The 20,563-nt window shown below is 39.1% G+C and overlaps 1 long non-coding RNA gene across 2 annotated transcripts in view; it reads left to right on the top strand.

The window, feature by feature from the left end:
• LOC309667175 overlaps positions 1–20,563 on the top strand; it is a 79,159-nt gene that overhangs the window by 13,535 nt on the left and 45,061 nt on the right. The window lies entirely within an intron of this gene.

Below are 20,563 nucleotides of genomic sequence, written 5' to 3' on the forward strand. Positions count from 1 at the left end.
ACAAGTGTAATTTTTAAATTTTCAGGTTGTGTGTTGTTGTTTTTACAATGAGAACAGAGGTCTTTTGCTTCCTTCCTTATCCTAACCATTTTAAGTAATCACAAAGCAAGCGAATACTCCCCCCACTTTTTATTTGAAGTAGGTAAACCTAGAGTACATTTAATTGCTACGTAAATAATTCTTACTAGCAAACTTTTTTTTTTTTTAATTTTATTTATTTATTTATTTATGGCTGTGTTGGGTCTTCGTTTCTGTGTGAGGGCTTTCTCTAGTTGTGGCAAGCGGGGGCCACTCTTCATCGCGGTGCGCGGGCCTCTCACTATCGCGGCCTCTCTTGTTGCGGAGCACAGGCTCCAGACGCGCAGGCTCAGTAATTGTGGCTCACGGGCCTAGTTGCTCCGTGGCATGTGGGATCTTCCCAGACCAGGGCTCGAACCCGTGTCCCCTGCATTAGCAGGCAGATTCTCAACCACTGCGCCACCAGGGAAGCCCCACTAGCAAACTTCTTGAATAAACTCCATGACTATGCACTGGATAATGGTTACCATTCAATTTTCCTTGATTTCTAGATAACAGCTGAAGTCCATCTTGAGGCATATGAAGTCCTTGCTGACTACATTGGGTGTCTAGGGCCATTGTTGATTCTGTGTGGGGTGGCTGGGTACTTTAGCTGGGATAATTTCTGTTACTACTTCCTTAAGGGCTTTCCAAGGAAAGAATTCCCTCGAGTATTTTCCCCTTTACCATTCTTCCTTTGCTTTTTCTATGTAACTAAAGCAAAAAGAGAAATTACCTAAGATAGAATCTCACCCCAAATCCACTTCCCATGACTATCAGAAGCCTTTAATATCTTCTTGACTTTTGGAGAAAAAGGTAAATATCTCTCTTCCCGTAAGTTTCCCAGCTGGAAATGACTACCATTAATGTCATTAAAATTCATTGATAATTGCTCTGTTGGCAGATCTTTAGTAATAATTCTTCTAGCCTCAAATTCAAAACTTCCATAGGTGTTTTCTGAAAGAATTTGTAACTCTATTAAAAAGTATACACTGAATGAAATTTAAATCTGTTTTAAAAATTAATTTAAAATGGCTTTGTGACATTGCTGTTTGAATTATAGTCATCATTGTTATCTTACATTTAAGTTGACTATTTATGTTAATATCATTCAATTTCTGCATACTACGAAAAGCGATTTAAAATGGAAATCACACCCAAGGATATATATTAATGATAGTTGTTGCAAACAGCAAACCCCACTGTTCTCTATGACCATGAGAAGATGATTTAGGGCTCCTCTTCCTTTCCCTTCTATCTTGAGTCTTCTTCTGGTGGTTGAGCAATGCATACAATCATGGCCCCATATATTTTTCCACAGTCTATGTCTCACTGTGGGCCAAGGAAGAGGCAAAAAAAAGGAGGACCATGACAGAGGGGAACGAAGGTTTTGTGACTGCCTAGTACCTGGAGTCATGGGATAATTGGCAAGATTCTCTTTTGTTTTCTCCTCCATACTATCTCCATCCAAATCTTTCTTTTTGCATGTGTGTTTATACTCATTGCCTTCTAAGAAATAGTCATACATTACACAGACTAATGAGACCATGGGCATCAGCCCATTTCTTCTTTTAGCTTGTCTCTTTGACATTCACTTCAGCCTCTGTCTTTGTTACAACCAAACCATCCTTCTTCTGACAATTACAGAGAGGATTAAAAAGAATTTGTTAGTTTCCAAGTAGACTATCAAATGTATGATCAACTCTGAGTGTTTGGTGTATACCAGGCGAGGGTGTTAGCTGAATACAAGGTTATATGGATTATCACACAAATCAAGAAATTTATCTCCAAAACAATTGATTATATATACTTTGATTATATGTACTTTATATGGCTTTTTTTGTTGACAGGGTCATTCTTTTTGTCTGTTAAGAGTTTGTCATATATTCAGGCAAGATCCTGGTAGGGCAGGAATAACTAATAATTATTCTCTATTAGCACTAGTGGGTATGACCCCTGTATCTCTTAGGAATTGCATTAAGCAATTAGTAAAAAAGTAAAACTATTAAAGAAAAACAACAGCAGAAATAACAGTGGCTTACGTAAAACATAAATTTGCTTCTCTCACACCTGAAAGAAGTCTGGAAATTAGGCAGCTCAGCCCGGGTATGGAAGGTTCATGGTTATTAGACACTAGACTTCTTTTAGCTTTCAGTTTTGCTATTCTCAGACATGATTTCCAACCACAAGATTACCTCATAGTCCAAGAGGGCTGGTGAGGTCCCAGCCATCGTGTGTTGGAAGTAAGAAAGGGAAAGAACAAAAGGGATGTTCATGCCAGCTGAGTCAACTCCCATTAAGCTGGAATTCCACAGAACACTTCCAATTACATCCTATTGGCCAGAATGTCGGTAATTCCCACAACTAGCTGCAAAGGAGGTTGGGAAATGTAATTTTGAATTTGGTCATAACGCTGTCTTCTGTCACTAAGGGAGAAGAGAATGGATAGTGGGGAAAAACTAGCAATCTCTGCCACATCCACCCAAGCCTAAAAATAGAAGATGGTCTTTTGGATCGTTTTGAACATCAGTTGAAATTACACAACATTTGAAACCTATGAAAATGTACAACATCTATGTAACTCTACCTTATACTTTAAAATGTCTAAAGAGAGAAGGAACTATCAGGGAATACCCAGAGAAGGGTCAACAGGAAGTGGGAAATGTAGGAAGCATATTTTTTGAGAAATTATAATTTTTAGCTGTTATCAAGTACGTGAAAAGCTCTAGCCCCAAAGTGGAATTAGACTTATTCCATGAGAATAAGAAGTAGCTTTTATTTGAATTGGACCTGTCCAACAATGAAAAAGTTTGTCTTGGGATATACACAACTTCCCACCACTAGAAAAGTTCAAAATGAAGCTGAGCAACCAGAAATTTTTTCAGAGAAGTAACTGGAAAGGTTTGCAAAGATGTATGATCATAATTCCAATGTTTGAAATGTCAGGAATATGGAATAATATATTTACTTAACAGTAAAGGATTTGGCTGAATACATTATGGTTTTATGGTAGATCCACACACTATACAGGCTTTAAAGTGACTACATAAATGCTTATTGGAAGAGAAAGAGGTTCATGATATGTAGTAGATTAAACAAATGAATTACAGAACAAACCTTATAGTATGGTTTTATATGTGTCTATAAATAGATAGCTATGCACCCAAGGTTAATCCAGATGGTGAGATTGTGGGGACATTTTTTGGTTCTTTAAGAACATATTGTATGAAAAACAGTTATTTGGATATTTGGCAGTGAATATGGATAGTAATATCTAATGTATTTAAGAAGAAAAAGCTAAATAATTATTTGTCAGGGACAAGGAAGAAGAGACTGTGTAGAAGTTTAGGCTGGCTGTCCTTTACGGTTTCTTCCAACTCTAAGATTAGATGACACAAAATCCATGTTTATGACTCAAGTGCATTGGATGATTGCCAGAATGAATAATTCACTTACCCACAGGTAATCAAAGAGACATCCTGTGGGTATTGCTGGTAAAGCTCAGAAGGGCTGATCTCTGAGCCCATTACAGCCCACGATCTTGGTGGCATGCTTTTACACATTCTTTATTTTCACCCTAAATTCTTCAACACAGCGACTTCTTCAACAACTGACAGCTGTCGTTTTCTAAGAAAACAACCTACCTAAACCTGTTTTATTTGCACATCGTTTCCTTTCTTCCTTCAAAAGCTACAACCCAACACCTAAAAACATACTGGCTAGAAACTGACATCTTAGAATAGCTCTCATAGCACAGCTGAAGGGAGCCTTGGCAAGAAAGATGGCTGTCTAAAACCCGGTTACACTGAGAGGGGGCAAAACAGCAATAACAAACAAACCAAAAACCTGAAAAACTTCTGGAGGATGGACCAAAAGGGTGATTTTGGGAAATTTAATATTCTCTTTAGAAAATTTAGTAGTTTGGGATGATGAAGAATGTACTACTTACTTCCTTCTTAGAACTGTGAACCAGTAAATGCGCCCATCCTTATGCACCCTGAGGTTCTTTCCCCAGGGATGCTGATGTGTTTCTGCATATCAATTCACCCATACTCTCTGACCTACTTCTGTTCTTGATATGCGAGCAAAATGACTAGCTGGGTTTACGCATATATACATACATACATAATTAACGAGAAAGATTTGTGCTAATTCCATTTCAGTATCTCACCCACAATCTTGGGTAATAAATCAGATTCTTGATGGCAAATAAGATTGTGCTTTGAATCAACACACACACATATACAAAGCAGCTAAAATTGGTAAACATCTAAGAAAATATAGGAAAAGCCTAATGAGAATATTTTACCAAGAGTTATTTTAAATGTAAGCTGACTAGAGTAAGTTGCTCTGAAGTCAAAACATGGACATCATATAGGACTATTTTGAGATGGAAACAGTTGTATTATTGAGGAATTTTAATGAATAGTGAGCCCATTTGTTATTTATTTTCTTCCAAATGTTAATAAACAACTCTAGTTATAATTGCTGATTTTCTATATTTATGGAAAACTGGCATTTCATAAATATCAAATTGTGATATCATCTACTTGTATGCTGGTTTTTCTATGAATATATAAATTTAGTAATTACCTCTAGAAGTGTGAGTTAATTTTTTGTGTGTGGATAAATCAAGAAGGAGAATGACAAATCTGTTAAAATGGTAGAATCTTAAACATCCTTTTCATTGTTCTTTTTAAGGATTTATCTAAAATGATGTCATGGAGTGGCAGAGAAAAATCTGGGATACAAGATTTTTCTATTAAAGCCACCAAGATGTTCATCAAAACTAGGCCAACATGCAGGCATTTGACAGGGACAGTGCATAGAGCTTTCTCAAAAGACCAAAAGGTTAGGAAGACTTTATAGGTCCCAAATAATCAATGTTTAAAGGAAAACAATTGTACAGAGGTTATATTAATTCAAACTAGCAAAGGATTTCTTCTTAAAGGAAGTTTTAGCTTATTTTAATTCCAGGGAAAAGAAATTCTCACTTGATATGTTTACTATTATAATGTATTCTGTTGGATAGTATTGGCAGAAACTCCCCATTAATATTTATCTTTAGAACTTTGCTCCATTTCATGGCTCAGTAGAGAATTAATATTTAACAAATGTGTGATTAGCCTTTTTTTTTTGTCTTATGGCTCAAATTCACCAAAGTCCTTCATATGCAGAATTTATTTTTGTTATGACTTTTATAATGAGTAAATATTTTACTCCACATTGTAGTAAAATACTTTATTTTGGGCTGCAAACTTTCTTTCAAAGTTAAGTCACGTCAAAATGGAATATTTTAGTAGTTAAGGGAAAAAGTTGAGTCATTGGCTGGAAGAAACTTGATCTCCTATTTATGACTCTGATGTCCTAAAATACATGAGACTGGCCAATACTGAAATAATTATCCCAAATCATGATAACATCTTTAAAAAGGCTTAAAAGAAGCTAGACCCTATTTTGAGCAGCATCAAAATTTTCTATAATTGGTAGACTATGTGTCTCATCAAACCACAGTTTTAAAGAGGTCTTTAAATCCAACTGGACATTGACACCTGTGCTGTGAAGGATAGTTTTAGTGGTGGTGAGGGATCACCTACAGTAAATAAGTTCTGTCTGTTAACAGAGACACTACTAATCGGACAAAAACCATGTAGTCATGAATTCAGGAAGCCATTCCAAGATCAAAATTTCCCTTTAATCGGAGGAACGTATCCTCTTTGTAAACGGTTCATGAATAACCCAGATGAGGCCTGTTTACAATCCAGGTGATGGTGCCAACTTTACCTCCCAGAAGCATCTTAACCAGCAGGTGGGAGCACATCTGTGTTCCACGACCTCCTCAGGTAGAGTTAGAGCCCCACCCAAAGAGCTTGGCTACAACAGGAGTCCAGCCGGAGCTAATCAGTCAGAAAATGCCCGCCATGTTTTTTCTTATTAGGAAATGAAAAATAATTACTTGTGTACTTAAAATCAAATATGGCCCAAGTGAAATTTGGAATGCTTCAGAAAACATGGTTTTTGGATCCAGTTTTCTGTGGCTAGAAACTGATCAAAACATTGGCTCTGGCTTTGGTCTTCAGAGTTCTTTTTTTCTTAAAACAAGTCAATTAAGTGGTTTCCTGAGATGTATATTAACAGAAGGTGAATATTGATTGTGCCTCTGCAGACCCCGGCACAATATTTACCATCTCTGTGTTTTCAGTAGCAATCAAGTTCAAGCTCTAGAATGCGTATTGAACACAACGGAGGCAAACTTTTGACTCTCAGAGTGTGTTTGTGCTCAGGACAGATAGAATTTTCCTGAAGTGGTCTCCTGAATCCTAACCCACATGTTGCTTCAGCAAGGGTTTCTTCTGTTTTCTGGTGGTTTTTGTTTGCTTAAAATCTTTCAAATTGCAACTAGATTTTTATCTTCTTTTTTTTTGTTTTAGAACCTCTGTCCTTAATTTTGTCCTACAGTCATGGACATATATACACTACCAAATGTAAAACAGATAACTAGTGGGAAGCAGCCGCATAGCACAGGGAGATCAGCTCGGTGCTTTGTGACCACCTAGAGGGGTGGGATAGGGAGGGTGGGAGGGAGGGATATGCAAGAGGGAAGAGAAATGGGAACATATTGTATATGTATAACTGATTCACTTTGTTATAAAGCAGAAGCTAACACACCATTGTAAGGCAATTATACTTCAATAAAGATGTTTAAAAAAAAAAAAATTTTGTCCTACACATTGGCTTTGACTTTATGGGATTTCTTGGAGCTTCAGAGTTGCACAAAATGGTTATTGGCAAGATTGTTCATTATTGACAGAGGTGGCTTCTCCACCTCAACACTCCACAAGAAGTCCAAACTTCTAAAAGTTCACAGATGCTCTTCATCATAATTTTATCATAGGAACTTTCTTCCTATAAAGAAAAAGCATAGCGAATACTTTCTAGAGTATATAAAATGCTCCAATAATTATTTTAATCATCCTACTTCTGTGGGTATCTCCATGGTTCCACACAAGTGGGCTTGGTCTGGTAAAAATAATCACAGCCTCTAATAAACATCTTCTTTGTTGACCATTGTCTTCATAGCAAATAAATAACTGGTACAGATAACTGCCTCACCTAGCCCTCAGGGCAGTCTTTAGGGGCCACTTTTTCAGGCTTCAATATTGCTCAAATATTGATTCCCTAATTGGCATGCTGATGTGAATCCACAAGGCTTCTTGAAGGTAATGATGCTGGTTTTTTAATCCTGAAAATTCATGGGGCTGCACGTAAGTGAGGTATCAACTTTTGAACCTATATTCATGTATGGATTTTTAGCTCAGCTTGCCCTTAAAGTTGAATATCACTAGATAACTAAGTGTATTGACTGCATCTAAATGACAAGTTTTCAAGAAGTATAAGGCTCATTTCTCTTCATTGACTGTGAATCAATGTGGGGACCATGAGTATGTAGGACCCCGAATAACAATGACAATAACAACAGTTACCCCTTATCAAGGACTCATTATAGATTAACTCTTAATGCTCAAACAACTATTATTTTAGAAATGAGAAAATATTACTCATGGAGCTAAAGAAACTTGTTCAAGTCTGAAGAACTAGTCAGGGGCGGACCTGGCATTTAAACCTGGCAGTTGGATCCCAGACCACAGGCTTTTCAACACTGTCTTCTTAACAGCTAAATCTTTCTGTGAAATGGGTTCTGTCTGGTCTGGAGGCCCTCAAAGAGCAACTCATCCACTTGAACTAAAGGAGCATTTATTTTGTGTCCTTCATGCCAGTAGAGGAGTCTAAGCTGAACCTCATTACAGGGAGTGGGGTCAGCAGGACCTTTCTCTTTGGGTCAGAAAGAAGGATGATGTCTGTTGAATTCCACTTTCAAAAACAAAAGCAGAACAGGTTATCAATAGGGTTTCCCGCTGCCATCTTTGTTTGGCCAAGATATTAGGAATTAGAGCATGAGGCTATATTTTCTGAACTTTCTAAGATTTATGAAACTCTACAATTTTCCATGTTTCCTGTGTTTGGCATTTCCTGTTTTCCCATGGTTTTTGGTAGTAAAATCCTTAAAATTAAATGTTTATTGTTATTTGGAGGCATCAGGAAACTAGGGCTCTGGGAGGCAGAAAGAATAATCCCAAAGGATGGTGTGAGTGATGAGCAGCTTTAAAGAAGAAAGAGAATATATATAGGAAAAGATTAAAAAATATAGTATTGATTGAAAAAAAAGCAAGATGCAAAATGATACACACAGGGCTTCCCTGGTGGTGCAGTGGTTAAGAATCCTCCTGCCAATGCAGGGGACACAGATTCGAGCCCTGGTCCGGGAAGATTCCACATGCCGTGGAGCAACTAAGCCCGTGCAACACAATTACTGAGCCTGCGCTCTAGAGAGCCTGCAAGCCACAACTACTGAGCCCACGTGCCTAGAGCCCGTGCTCTGCTACAAGAGAAGCCACCGCGATGAGAAGCCCGCGCACCGCAACGAAGAGTAGCCCCCGCTCGCCACAACTAGAGAAAGCCTGCGCGAAGCAAAGACCCAATGCAGCCAAAAATAAATAAATAAAATAAATAAATTTATTTTAAAAAATGATATATACCGAATGATTCCATTTGTTCAAATATAAATCTATAAAATAGCATGGTAGAATATTTGTGGATTCATATATGTATGGAAAGAACAAAAAATGGAGTGGAAACATATACAACAAAGTCGTGACGGCGGCTGCTTCTGGGGAGGTGGAAGAGGGACTTTGGTTATAGTTGCAATATTCAATTTTTTGTAACAGAAGGAAATGTGATACGTGTTATTTTTGGATGGTAGAATGTGATGTTATATTTTTTTAACTTTTCTATAATTTAAAATTGTCTCAAAATAAACTAACTTTTAAAAATAAAAGGAAACAAAAAATAGAAGGAAAGAAAGAAGACAACTGGGAACTTCAAAAGAAAAGTGAGGCTGTGGAACATGAGTCTGGGTTTGACAATTGGTCCTGCTGTTCTTTGGAGCTGACTCTAATCTAGACTATCAATGGGACCTCCCTGGCGGTTCAGTGGTTAAGTCTCTGTGCTTCTACTGCAGGGGGCACGGATTCGATCCCTGGTTGGGGAACTAAGATCCCACATGCCGAGTGGCACGGCCAAAAATAAAATAAAATAGACTTTCAATAACTATGAAAATTCCTATGCAGTGTTTCATATTATTTTACAGGTTAAAAAGTAGGACTCTTGTTTGTATGTGTGTGGGGAAGGGTTTTTTTTTTTTTTGCGGGGGTTGTTTTTGATGGGGAAGAATATTTTTTGGAGAAGGGACTGGATCACATGCACACACAGAATTACTAACAATCCAAGTCTTTACTCTTGAAATCAAAAAGTCAAAAACAGTAGTCTGATTAATATTTGACTTCAGTATGTGAACATTCTTGTTTCCTTTGATTCTTTACAGCCCTCTTTTCCTCCTTAAACGATGAACAGTGCATTCCCCAGGGGTTTAATGTGTGATGTAGGATAGTAAGTTCCCTGAGAGCAAGTGGATTCAACAAATGCTATTAATTGCCCTGAGTTTCTTTTGCTTCAGTGGATTTATGCAATTCCTACTCTGTTTCTATATTCATGCAAAATGCTTTGCCCTTTCACTTAAATCCCGATGAAAGAGGAAGCAGAATCTTAGGAAAGGTCAGGCTGGAAAAATTAGATATGGCATCAGAGAACAGTGTGATTAAACAAACTGTACAGAATATTGGCATTTTCATACCAGCCCTTGATTCAGTAGCATGTGGTAGAAACTTAAGGGGCTTTTTCTTTTATCTTTAGTATCTCCTAAAGATATACAATGAAAACTGCCCCCCAAGCTAAGGAAACAAACAAAAACAAACAAACAAAAAATCCCATGGTCTGATGTTTGCAGTGGAAGAATGTTCTCTAATCTGCAACGTGTTATGTATACAGATACCTGCCCAGAAAGAAGGCGCCATCTCAGGGTTTAAACTATGACTTTCATTCTGAATATAATAATTCAAGTGAGACGGCCTTAAAACTCTCAGAGCATTGCAAGAAACCAGCAGGCAACATTTTCTTGCTTTTTGATGTCAGTGACACTCACAAGGGCAAGGCAGAGGAATCCAGTGGTAATCCTGACTCTCAAAGGAATACAGAGAGTATTGCAATAAGTGCCTCCCCTTTCCTCCCAAGCTGGTCCGTTTCAGATCAAGGTTGATCCAGTGTCCTCACAGGGGCCAAACTAGGCCAGTGTGTTATGATCCAGAACCGGCCGTGCCCCTCCCTGATCTCCCTTCTTAGTGAGAAGCCTGAAGCAGGGGTCAGCAAAATATATCCTGTGGGCCAAATCTGGTTCCCCACCTGTTTTTGTATTTGGCCAACCTCAAGCTAAGAATGGTTTTTACATTTCTAAATGGTTGAAAAAAGAATCAGAAGATTATTTTTGATGAAATGTAAACATTATAAATATTCAAATTGTAGTGACAATAAATACTATTATTGGAACACAGCCATGTCCATTCATGTTACATATGATCTCTGACTGCTTTCACACTATAATGGGAGAGCTGAGTAGTTGTAACAGAGGTCTATGTGGCCTGTGAAGCCAAAAGTATTTACTATATGGCCTTTTACCGAAAAATCTTGCAGATCTGTGCCCGAAAACACTGTTTTCTATCACTGGAAAGGCTTTAAACAATTGCAGCCAATCAGACTGACCATTTTGAAAACTGTCTAGCTTGCTTTGGTATTGTAGGTAAAGTGCCACTGGAGTGCTCCAGAAACTCTCAAGCAGCATCCCATTCTGTGAATAAAAACTCTGCAGGCTTGAGCCATGGGACAAGATGGTGGAGTAGGAAGATCCCGGGCTTGTCTCCTCCTACGGACACACGAAAATTACAACTACACATAGAGACACTATCTCTGAGAATGACCTGAAGACAAGCAGAAAAGATTTTCCACAACTGAAGATAAAAAGAAAAAGCCACACTGAGACAGGTAGGAGGGGTGGACACATGATCTGGCTGGGACACACGCCCCAGCACTGAAACCCACAGGTGGGTGGGATATCACAGCCCCGGAGGAGTGGGAGCTCCAAACCCCACAAAGGGCTCCCCGGCCTGGGGTAGCTGCACGGGGAAGATGAGCCCCCATACCTCTGGCTTTGAAAAACAGCAGGGCTTACATCCAGGAGAGCCAGGGGGCTGAGGAAACTGCGTCTTCCGTCTTATATGGCATGCACAAAAACTCACTCTAAGTCCTAGCACAGAGGCAGCAGTTTGAAAAGAGCCTGGGTCATACATGAAGGAGATCATTGAATAATTTTAGGGCGTGTGCCCATGGAGCAGGGAACTGTTTGAAGTTTCTTCTGGTATGGAGGAGCTGGTGGGTGCCAGTTTTTTGTTTTTATTTTCGTTTTTGGCTCACCTTCTACCTAGCTGGCCCAGCGCTGGCAGGTGCCATTTCCAACTCTCCCCATCTAACTTACTAGCACAGATCTTCCTCCTCCTGGTTCACCTGTGGGCCTGACCCAACCAGCGCTCCTTCAAAGCGGCCCCCTGCCCCACCAGATGTGGCAGATGACCTTAGCCAGCATTGGCATCACTCCAAAGTGGCTCCCACACCAGAGGCTGGCCCTGTACACCAGAGCAGATGCAACAGTTTCAGCTGGGCCTCACAGCCATCCGTACGGGGGACCAGCCCGGCTAACGCCCATAGCAATTTGGCCCAGTTACAACAGGAGCGTACATGCAGCCCACATAGGGGACACTTCTGCAGCACCTGTGACCAGGGAGGACCATTCTTATGGGCTCAATGGGACACCTTCTACACAAAGCCACTTTTTTCAAGACTGGAGATGTAGATGATCTACCTAATATGTACAAACAAACACAGAGAGTTAGGCAAGATGAAGAGACAAAGGAATGTGCTCCAAAAGAAAGAATAAAGAAAAAAAAAGTCAGAAAAAAGACTAAATGCAATGGAGATAAGCAATCCACCTGATAAAGAGTTCAAAGTAATGGTCATTAGATGTTGAATGGAAGAACACAGTGAGAACATCAACAAAGAGATAGAATACATAAAAAAAGAACCAATCAGACCTGAAGAATACAATAACTTAAAAGAAAAACACACTGGAGGGAAACAACAGCAGATTAGATGATGCAGAAGAACAAATTGGTGATCTGGAAGATAGGCTATTACCCAATTGGAACAGCAAAAGGAAAAAGAAATATACAAACACAAAAAAAATGAGGATAGTTTAAGGGACCTCAGGGACAACATCAGGCTTACTAACATTGGCATTATAGGGGTTCCAGAATGAGAAGAGAGGGAGAAAAGGACAGAAAACCTATTTGAAGACATAATGGCTGAAAACTTCCCTAACCTGGTAAGGAAACAGACAGCTGAGTCCAGAAAGCACAGAGTCCCAAACAAGATGAACGCAAAGAGACCCACACCAAGACTTATCATAATTAAAATGTGAAAAGTTAAAGAGAGAATCTTAAAAGCAACAAGTGAAAGCAACTAGTTATATTAGGAGAGAGCCCATAAGACTATCAGCTGACTTTTTAGCAGAAACTTTACAGTCCAGAAAGGAGTAGACAATTTATTTAAAGTATTGAAAGATAAAAACTTATGACCAAAAATACTCTATCTATCTGGCAAGGTTATAATTCAGACTTGAAGGAGAGATAAAAAGTTTTCTAGACAAGTAGAAGCTAAAGTAGAAGCTAAAGGAGTTCATTACCACTAAACCAAGCTTACAGAAATGTTAAAGGGATTTTTTTAAATAGAAAAAAAAAAAAAAAGCCCATAACTAGAAATGTGAAAACTCTGAAAGAAAGAAAAATCTCACCAGTAAAGGCAAACATAGAGTAAAGGTAGCAGATTAACCATCTATATAATTAGTGTGAAGGTTAAAAGGCAAAACTAGAAAATCACATGTATCTATAACAATTAGTTAAGGGATATACAAAATAAAAATATGTAAAATATGATGTCAAAAATATCACGGGGGGAGTAAAAACATAGTGCTTTTAGAACCTGCTCAACCTTAAGCAACCATCAACTTAAAATAGACTATCATAACATAGATTGTTACATCAGAACCTCATGGTAACCACAAACCAAAAACTGATAATAGATACACAAAAAAATAATGAGAAAGGAATACAAATGTAACACTAAAGAAAGTCATCAAATCACAAGGAAAGAGAGGAAGAGAGGAATAGAGAACAACAAAAATAACCAGAAAACAATTTAAAAAAGGCAATAAGTACATACCTATCAATAATTACTTTGACTGTAAATGGATGACATAGGGTGGCTGAATGGATAAAAAAAGAAGCCCAAGACCCATATATATACTGTCTATAAGAGATTCACTTCAGATCTAAAGACAAACACACAGGCTGAAAATGAGGTGAAGGAAAAAGAGGTTACATACAAATGGAAATGAAAAGAAAGCTGGGGTAGCAATACTTAGACAAAATAGGCTTTAAAACAAAGACTGTAACAAGAGACAAAGAAGGACATTACAGTGATAAAGGAATCAGTTCAACAAGAAGATATAACACTTGTAAATATACATGCACCCAACATAGGAGCACCGTAATATGTGAGTCAAAAATTAACAGACATAAAGGGAGACGTTAACAGTAATACAATAATAGTATTGATACAATAATATTAGGGGACTTTAACACCCCCCCTTATATCAACAGATAGATCATCCAGACAGTAAGGAAACATTAGCCTTAAAAGACACATTGTATATATTAGATATATATAAGACATTTCACCCCCAAAGAGCAGAATACACATTCTTTTCAAGTGTACATGGATCATTCCCCAGGATGGATCACGTTAGGTCACAAACAAGGGTTAATACATTCATACAGACAATGATGTGAATGGCGCCCCCTTCTGTTGTGCACCACAATGGCCTTCCTCCTAAAATTTGTGAGAAGAAATACCTATAAATTAGGAGTGGGGCAGGTAGTGAAGGTGTTAGTTTGGGTCTTTGGAAAAGCAGATACCAAGAGAGACTGAAATGTGCAGGATATTTATTGGGGGAAACACCTGTGAAGGATAAAGTTGGGAGGGAACAGGAGTTGGTGGGGAGACCTTCAGATTGAGATGAAGGTCTGACGTAATGAGAAAGGGGAGGAAAGTGGACTGGGAAAGAAAAGCCCCAGACTACAGGCTGACGGGGGGGCCCCAGAGCAAAGGTTTCTTGTTTGGTGAGTCCCTAACTTACAAACCCCTGGACTTATTTCCATCGCTGTGCTCTATTATCAGCTGGGAGCAGCCCGGGAAGAACATAATCTTGGTGTGAACACCAAATTGGATCCAAAGGTGTCCAAAGTGGATCCAAGATCGCAACTGGAGTCTGTGTGCACTCCTCAGGGCAGGTTCTCTTGTAGGGAGATATAGCAGCACACTCCCAGAGACCACAGTGATTGTGAACCAGGGGTGTGTGTGTGCGACGCTGAATTGGAGACTTGGAGAGTTGATTGTAGGAAAGAGATGTGAAGACACAGTTTGGAGCTGCCCTGGTTCCATTAGTTTGCAAGTGATTGAAGTCATCTGCACCAACACTGCAGAAGGTCTAATAGCCATAGTCCTTTCTAATCAGGAGATATTACATGGTCATCCATACTTCCCATAAAATCCCTAATTATACCAATATCGTTCCAATTTTTCAAATGCAATCTTTGATTTCCCAAGTAGATTCCCTTTCCCACAACTCCTATGGTCCATTCAAGGTGATCAAGAGGTACCTCCCTTTAGCAGGTCAAGGATCTCTTAAACCTCATATCATGTACAGTTCCCCTTAAGTTGGAGAGCACTACTGCTTTCTCAAAGCACAGGCATTTCTATGATATGATTTTATTTATACAATCCTGAGAGAAAAATGACAGATATTATTTTACTCATTCTACAGACGAGAACTTCAAGGCTCAAAGATTAATTTTTCCAGAGTCAGACTGCAGATGTTTGGCTCCTGGCCCTTTGCTCTTTTCAAGGGACCAAGCAGCCACCTGTTGAAATAAGCCCCTCATCAGGTGATGAGGGCAATGGGTAAGGGTTTGTGCTGACCTAATTAATGCTCTCTAACACTCTCTGCCTTTCTCAGGAAATTTCATTCTATCGATAGGCAAAGTGACCCAAAACTGTAGCTATATGTGCATCACTTAAAACTTACAAAGATAGAATTCCTAGAAAAGAATTTCATACCTGCAAAGAGCAAACATGGTGCGAAAGTATGCTTCCCACTCCCAGAAATTTATCCTTCAAGAGAGAAAATAGAAAAAATAAAAATATAATGAGATGGGATGGCTGAATAACCATTTAAGAAAAAATATAAAGCTGACTCCTTAAGCAAAATGGATTTTAGAGGAAGCAAAGATCTACATGTGAAAAATAAAACCATAAAATACTAGATTAAAGTATAGGAGAATAATTTGACAGCTCTGAGTAGAGGAGGATTTTTTTCCTATGCATGACAGGTAGTAAGATTCTCCATCAGACCAGCGTTTCTCTGATTCCCTGGTCACCAAATAATCTGATCGTGATTTATTTCTCCACGCAGCAATAGCAGTAAATACGCCTTCAGCATGGACTTAGCATCATGATGAACATTTTACATGAATTTTTTCATTTAATTCTTAAAACAGCCTCACGAAAAACACTGTTATCGCACCAACCACACCTTCTTGGACACGAAAGCAGAGTTTAGTTGACCAGGATCACGCAGCCACTGAGCGGCAGGTGAGATGTGAAGTCCAGCTCCATCTGAGGCTAGGTCGCCTGCTCTTCTCCACCAGGTGGATTTCCCTACAGGAGAATGTGCTGAATTCCTGATCCACTGTGAAGCTGGGCTTCTCATGGCAAATTAATAAACTGGCATTTCCTTTATCATCATCTCCAGCACAGTCAAGGTGAGCTCAGCTCCCAAGACCGATCGACGCTGGGTGCACAGACTGAAATAAAGTCCTGAGGCACAGAACTCAGGATGGAGGGAATCGTGGAAGTAAATGACTGTTTGGCCTAGAATGGCTATCTTGCCTCTCCTGCTGACAACTTTATATCATCTCTCCTGCGATTTAACTGTAGATTATGACTTCTAAAAGGGCAAAACACATAGTAGATAAAACATAACATAGATAACAGAGGATAAGGTTGCTAGTCTGATATGTTACAGCCTTTCCGTGGAGTAAATTTCTGGCTTCCAAGGGGACATCATATCAACTGAATAGTCCCCAAGCTTATTGTAATGTGGCAGAGCACATGCACAAAGTTGGTTATTTCTATAGAATACAATTAACATGAGATTAAGCTTGAATTTTGATGAACCTCCAAAGAATCAACTAAAAGGCATATTTGGTGTGCCCTAAAACCACCGGTTTTTGGTGATTTCACAATGTTGACTGAAGTCGATTGAGAGCTTTATGTGATACACTATATTCTGACAATTGACTCTACAGGGTATCATGGTTGTTTGTCACAGCTTTCTGAAATCAATAAATAGCACTGGCAAATTTTCCTGGCAGAGGAATTGTTTTCAGTACAGTCTAGAAGGGCAGCTGCTGAGTGGCAAGGAGGGAGCCAGAACCACAGTGCCGCTGTTGACCTTAGAAAAGGGTTGATTTCCAAGGCTGATCCTGACTGCAAAGAATAATTGCTGTACAAACACTGAATTTATTAATTTGGTGGGAGAAAGTGTGATTTTCAAATATACAGCTAGGAGGTTCCCAAGATGTCTTGAAACAAAATGTGTGCCTGTTATTTTATTCAGTAAGCAACAATTGGGATTCCTGGTTAGTGACTATGTTACAAACATGGTTTGTGTTCTTTGCCGTTTTGCTAGAACATTCTGACTTTCTGGAAGCGTAGTCTTTGTGCTCTGTCCTCTTCAGTACCCACTCGCTTCCTACCTCCTTAATATCCGGCTTCTGGCCCCCTGTTCTACGCACAGCGTTCTCTTGACTTACCTGGCAGCTGTCAGATTCCACACCTCTTTTTTTCCTGCTGTTATCCTTGACCTCTCAACAGCATTTGGTAACATTTAAACTCCTTTTTTTGGGTGTCTCTGGCCTCAGGTTTCATGATGTGATACCCTCCTATTTTTGTCCCTCGGTTCCACCTCAGTCTCTCTCACTAATTTCCTTTCTGCTTCAGATCTCGGGAATGTGGCCGTCCGCCCAGAGGATCTATACTTTCCTCTCCCCACATCCTGCCTCTGCTGTCTCAGTCTCCAGTGCCTCCACTAACACACTCGGGCATGTCTCTCTGGTCTGGGTCTCCAGCCTCCTAACTCCTGCACTCCCTCCAGTGTGAAGTCTGCCACACCATCACCTGTACAGACAACCCTGTCCTGTGACTGGTTTCTCAGGCAGTTTAACTTCCTACCTGCCATGTTAAATGCCCTGGCAGTTTATCAACATAACAGCATTTTAATCAGCATTTTTCTCCCCAGTCATCTCCTTATCTAACCTCCATGCTGTTCTGAGTAGTACTGCTTAAAGCAGCTTGTGTACAATCAGAGTCAAAACTGCCTCCTTTGTCTTTTTTTTTTTTTTTTTTAACATCTTTATTGGAGTATAATTGCTTTACAATGGTGTGTTAGTTTCTGCTGTATAACAAAGTGAATCAGCTATACATATACATATATCCCCTCCCTCTTGCGTCTCCCTCCTGCCCTCCCTATCCCACCCCTCTAGGTGGTCACAAAGCACCAAGCTGATCTCCCTGTGCTATGTGGCTGCTTCCCACTAGCTATCTGTTTTACATTTGGTAGTGTATATATGTCCATGCCACTCTCTCACTTTGTCCCAGCTTCCCCTTCCCCCTCCCCGTGTCCTCAAGTCCATTCTCTACATCTGCGTCTTTATTCCTATCCTACCCCTAGGTTCTTCATAACCATTTTTTTTCTTTTTTTTTTATTGATTACATATATATGTATTTGCATACGGTATTTGTTTTTCTCTTTCTGACTTACTTCACTCTGTATGACAGACTTTAGGTCCATCCACCTCACTACAAATAACTCAATTTTGTTTCTTTTTGTGGCTGAGTAATATTCTAGTGTAAACATGTGCCACATCTTCTTTACCCATTCATCTGTCAATGGACACTAAGGTTGCTTCCACGTCCTGGCTATTGTAAATAGAGCTGCAATGAACATTGTGGTACATGCCTCTTTTTGAACTATGGTATTCTCAGGCTATATGCCCAGTAGTGGGATTGCTGGGTTGTATGGTAGTTCTATTTTTAGTTAATTTTCAATAAATTTATTTATTTATTTATTTATTTATGGCTGCGTTGGGTCTTCGTTGCTGTGTGTGGGCTTTCTCTAGTTGCGGTGAGCAGGGGCTACTCTTCGTTGCAGTGCGTGGGCTCTAGGCACATGGGCTTCAGTAGTTGTGGCATGCGGGCTCAATAGTTGTGGTACTCAGGTTTCGTTGCTCCATGGCATGTAGGATCTTCCTGGACCAGGGCTCGAACCTGTGCCCCTGCATTGGCAAGCAGATTCTTAACCACTGTGCCACCAGGGAAGTCCTATTTTTAGTTTTTTAAGGAACCTCCATATTGTTCTCCATAGTGGCTGTATCAATTTACATTCCCACCAACAGTGCAAGAGGGTTCCCTTTTCTCCATATCCTCTTCAGCATTTATTGTTTGTAGATTTTTTGATGATGGCCATTCTGACTGGTGTGAGGTGATACCTCATTGTAGTTTTGATTTGCATTTCTCTAATGATTAGTGATGTTGAGCATCCTTTCATGTGTTTGTTGGCAATCTGTATATCCTCTTTGCAGAAATGTCTATTTAGAACTTCTCCCCATTTTTGGATTGGGTTGTTTGTTTTTTTGTTATTGAACTGCATGAGCTTCTTGTAAATTTTGGAGATTTATCCTTTGTCACTTGCTTCATTTGCAAATATTTTCTCCCATTCTGAGGGTTGTCTTTTCATCTTGTTTATAGTTTCCTTTGCTGTGCAAAAGCTTTTAAGTTTCATTAGTTCCCATTTGTTTATTTTTATTTTTATTTCCATTTCTCTAAGAGGTAGGTCAAAAAGGATCTTGCTGTGATTTATGTCATAGAGTGTTCTGCCTCTGTTTTCCTCTGAGAATTTTATCGTGTCTGGCCTTACATTTAGGTCTTTAATCCATTTTGAGTTTATTTTTGTGTACAGTGTTAGGGAATGCTCTAATTTCATTCTTTTACATGTAGCTGTCCAGTTTTCCCAGCACCATTTATTGAAGAGTCTGTCTTTTCTCCATTGTATATTCTTGCCTCCTTTATCAAAGGTAAGGTGACTGTATATGTGTGGATTTATCTCTGGGCTTTCTATCCTGTTCCACTGATCTATATTTCTGTTTTTGTGCCAGTACCATACTCCCTTGATTACTGTAGCTTTGTAGTATAGACTGAAGTCTGGGAGCCTGATTCCTCCAGCTCTGGTTTTCTTTCTCAAGATTGCTTTGGCTATTCAGGGTCTTTTGTGTTTCCATACAAACTGTGAAATTTTTTGTTCTAGTTCTGTGAAAAATGCCAGTGGTAGTTTGATAGGCGTTCCATTGAATCCGTAGATTGCTTTGGGTAGTAAAGTCATTTTCACAATGTGATTCTTCCAATCCAAGAACATGGTATATCTCTCCATCTGTTGATATCATCTTTAATTTCTTTCATCAGTGTCTTATAGTTTTCTACATACAGGTCTTTTGTCTCCTTAGGTAGGTTTATTCCTAGGTATTTTATTCTTTTTGTTGCAGTGGTAAATGGGAGTGTTTCCTTAATTCCTCTTTCAGATTTTTCATCATTAGTGTATAGGAATGCAAGAGATTTCTGTGCATTAATTTTGTATCCTGCTACTTTACCAAATTCATTGATTAGCTCTAGTAGTTTTCTGGTAGCATCTTTGGGATTCTCTATGTATAGTACCATGTCATCTGCAAACAGTGACAGTTTTACTTCTTTTCCGATTTGGATTCCTTTTATTTCTTTTTCTTCTCTGATTGCTGTGGCTAAAACTTCCAAAACTATGTTGAATAATAGTGGTGAGAGTGGGCAACCTTGTCTTGTTCTTGATCTTAGTAGAAATGGTTTCAGTTTTTCAACATTGAGAACGATGTTGCCTGTGGGTTTGTCATATATGGCCTTTATTATGTTGAGGTAAGTTCCCTCTATGCCTACTTTCTGGAGGGTTTTTATCATAAATGGGTGTTGAATTTTGTCAAAAGCTTTTTTCTGCATCTATTGAGATGATCATATGGTTTTTATTCTTCAATCTGTTAACATGGTTTATCACATTGATTGATTTGTGTATATTGAAGAATCCTTGCATTCCTCGGATAAACCCCACTTGATCATGGTATATGATCCTTTTAATGTGCTATTGAATTCTGTTTGCTAATATTTTGTTTAGGATTTTTGCATCTATGTTCATCAGAGATATTGGCCTGTAGTTTTCTTTTTTTGTGACCTCTTTGTGTGGTTTTGG

The sequence above is a fragment of the Balaenoptera physalus genome, assembly GCF_965194825.1.
Source record: "Balaenoptera physalus genome assembly, chromosome: 9".
NCBI lineage: Eukaryota > Metazoa > Chordata > Mammalia > Artiodactyla > Balaenopteridae > Balaenoptera > Balaenoptera physalus.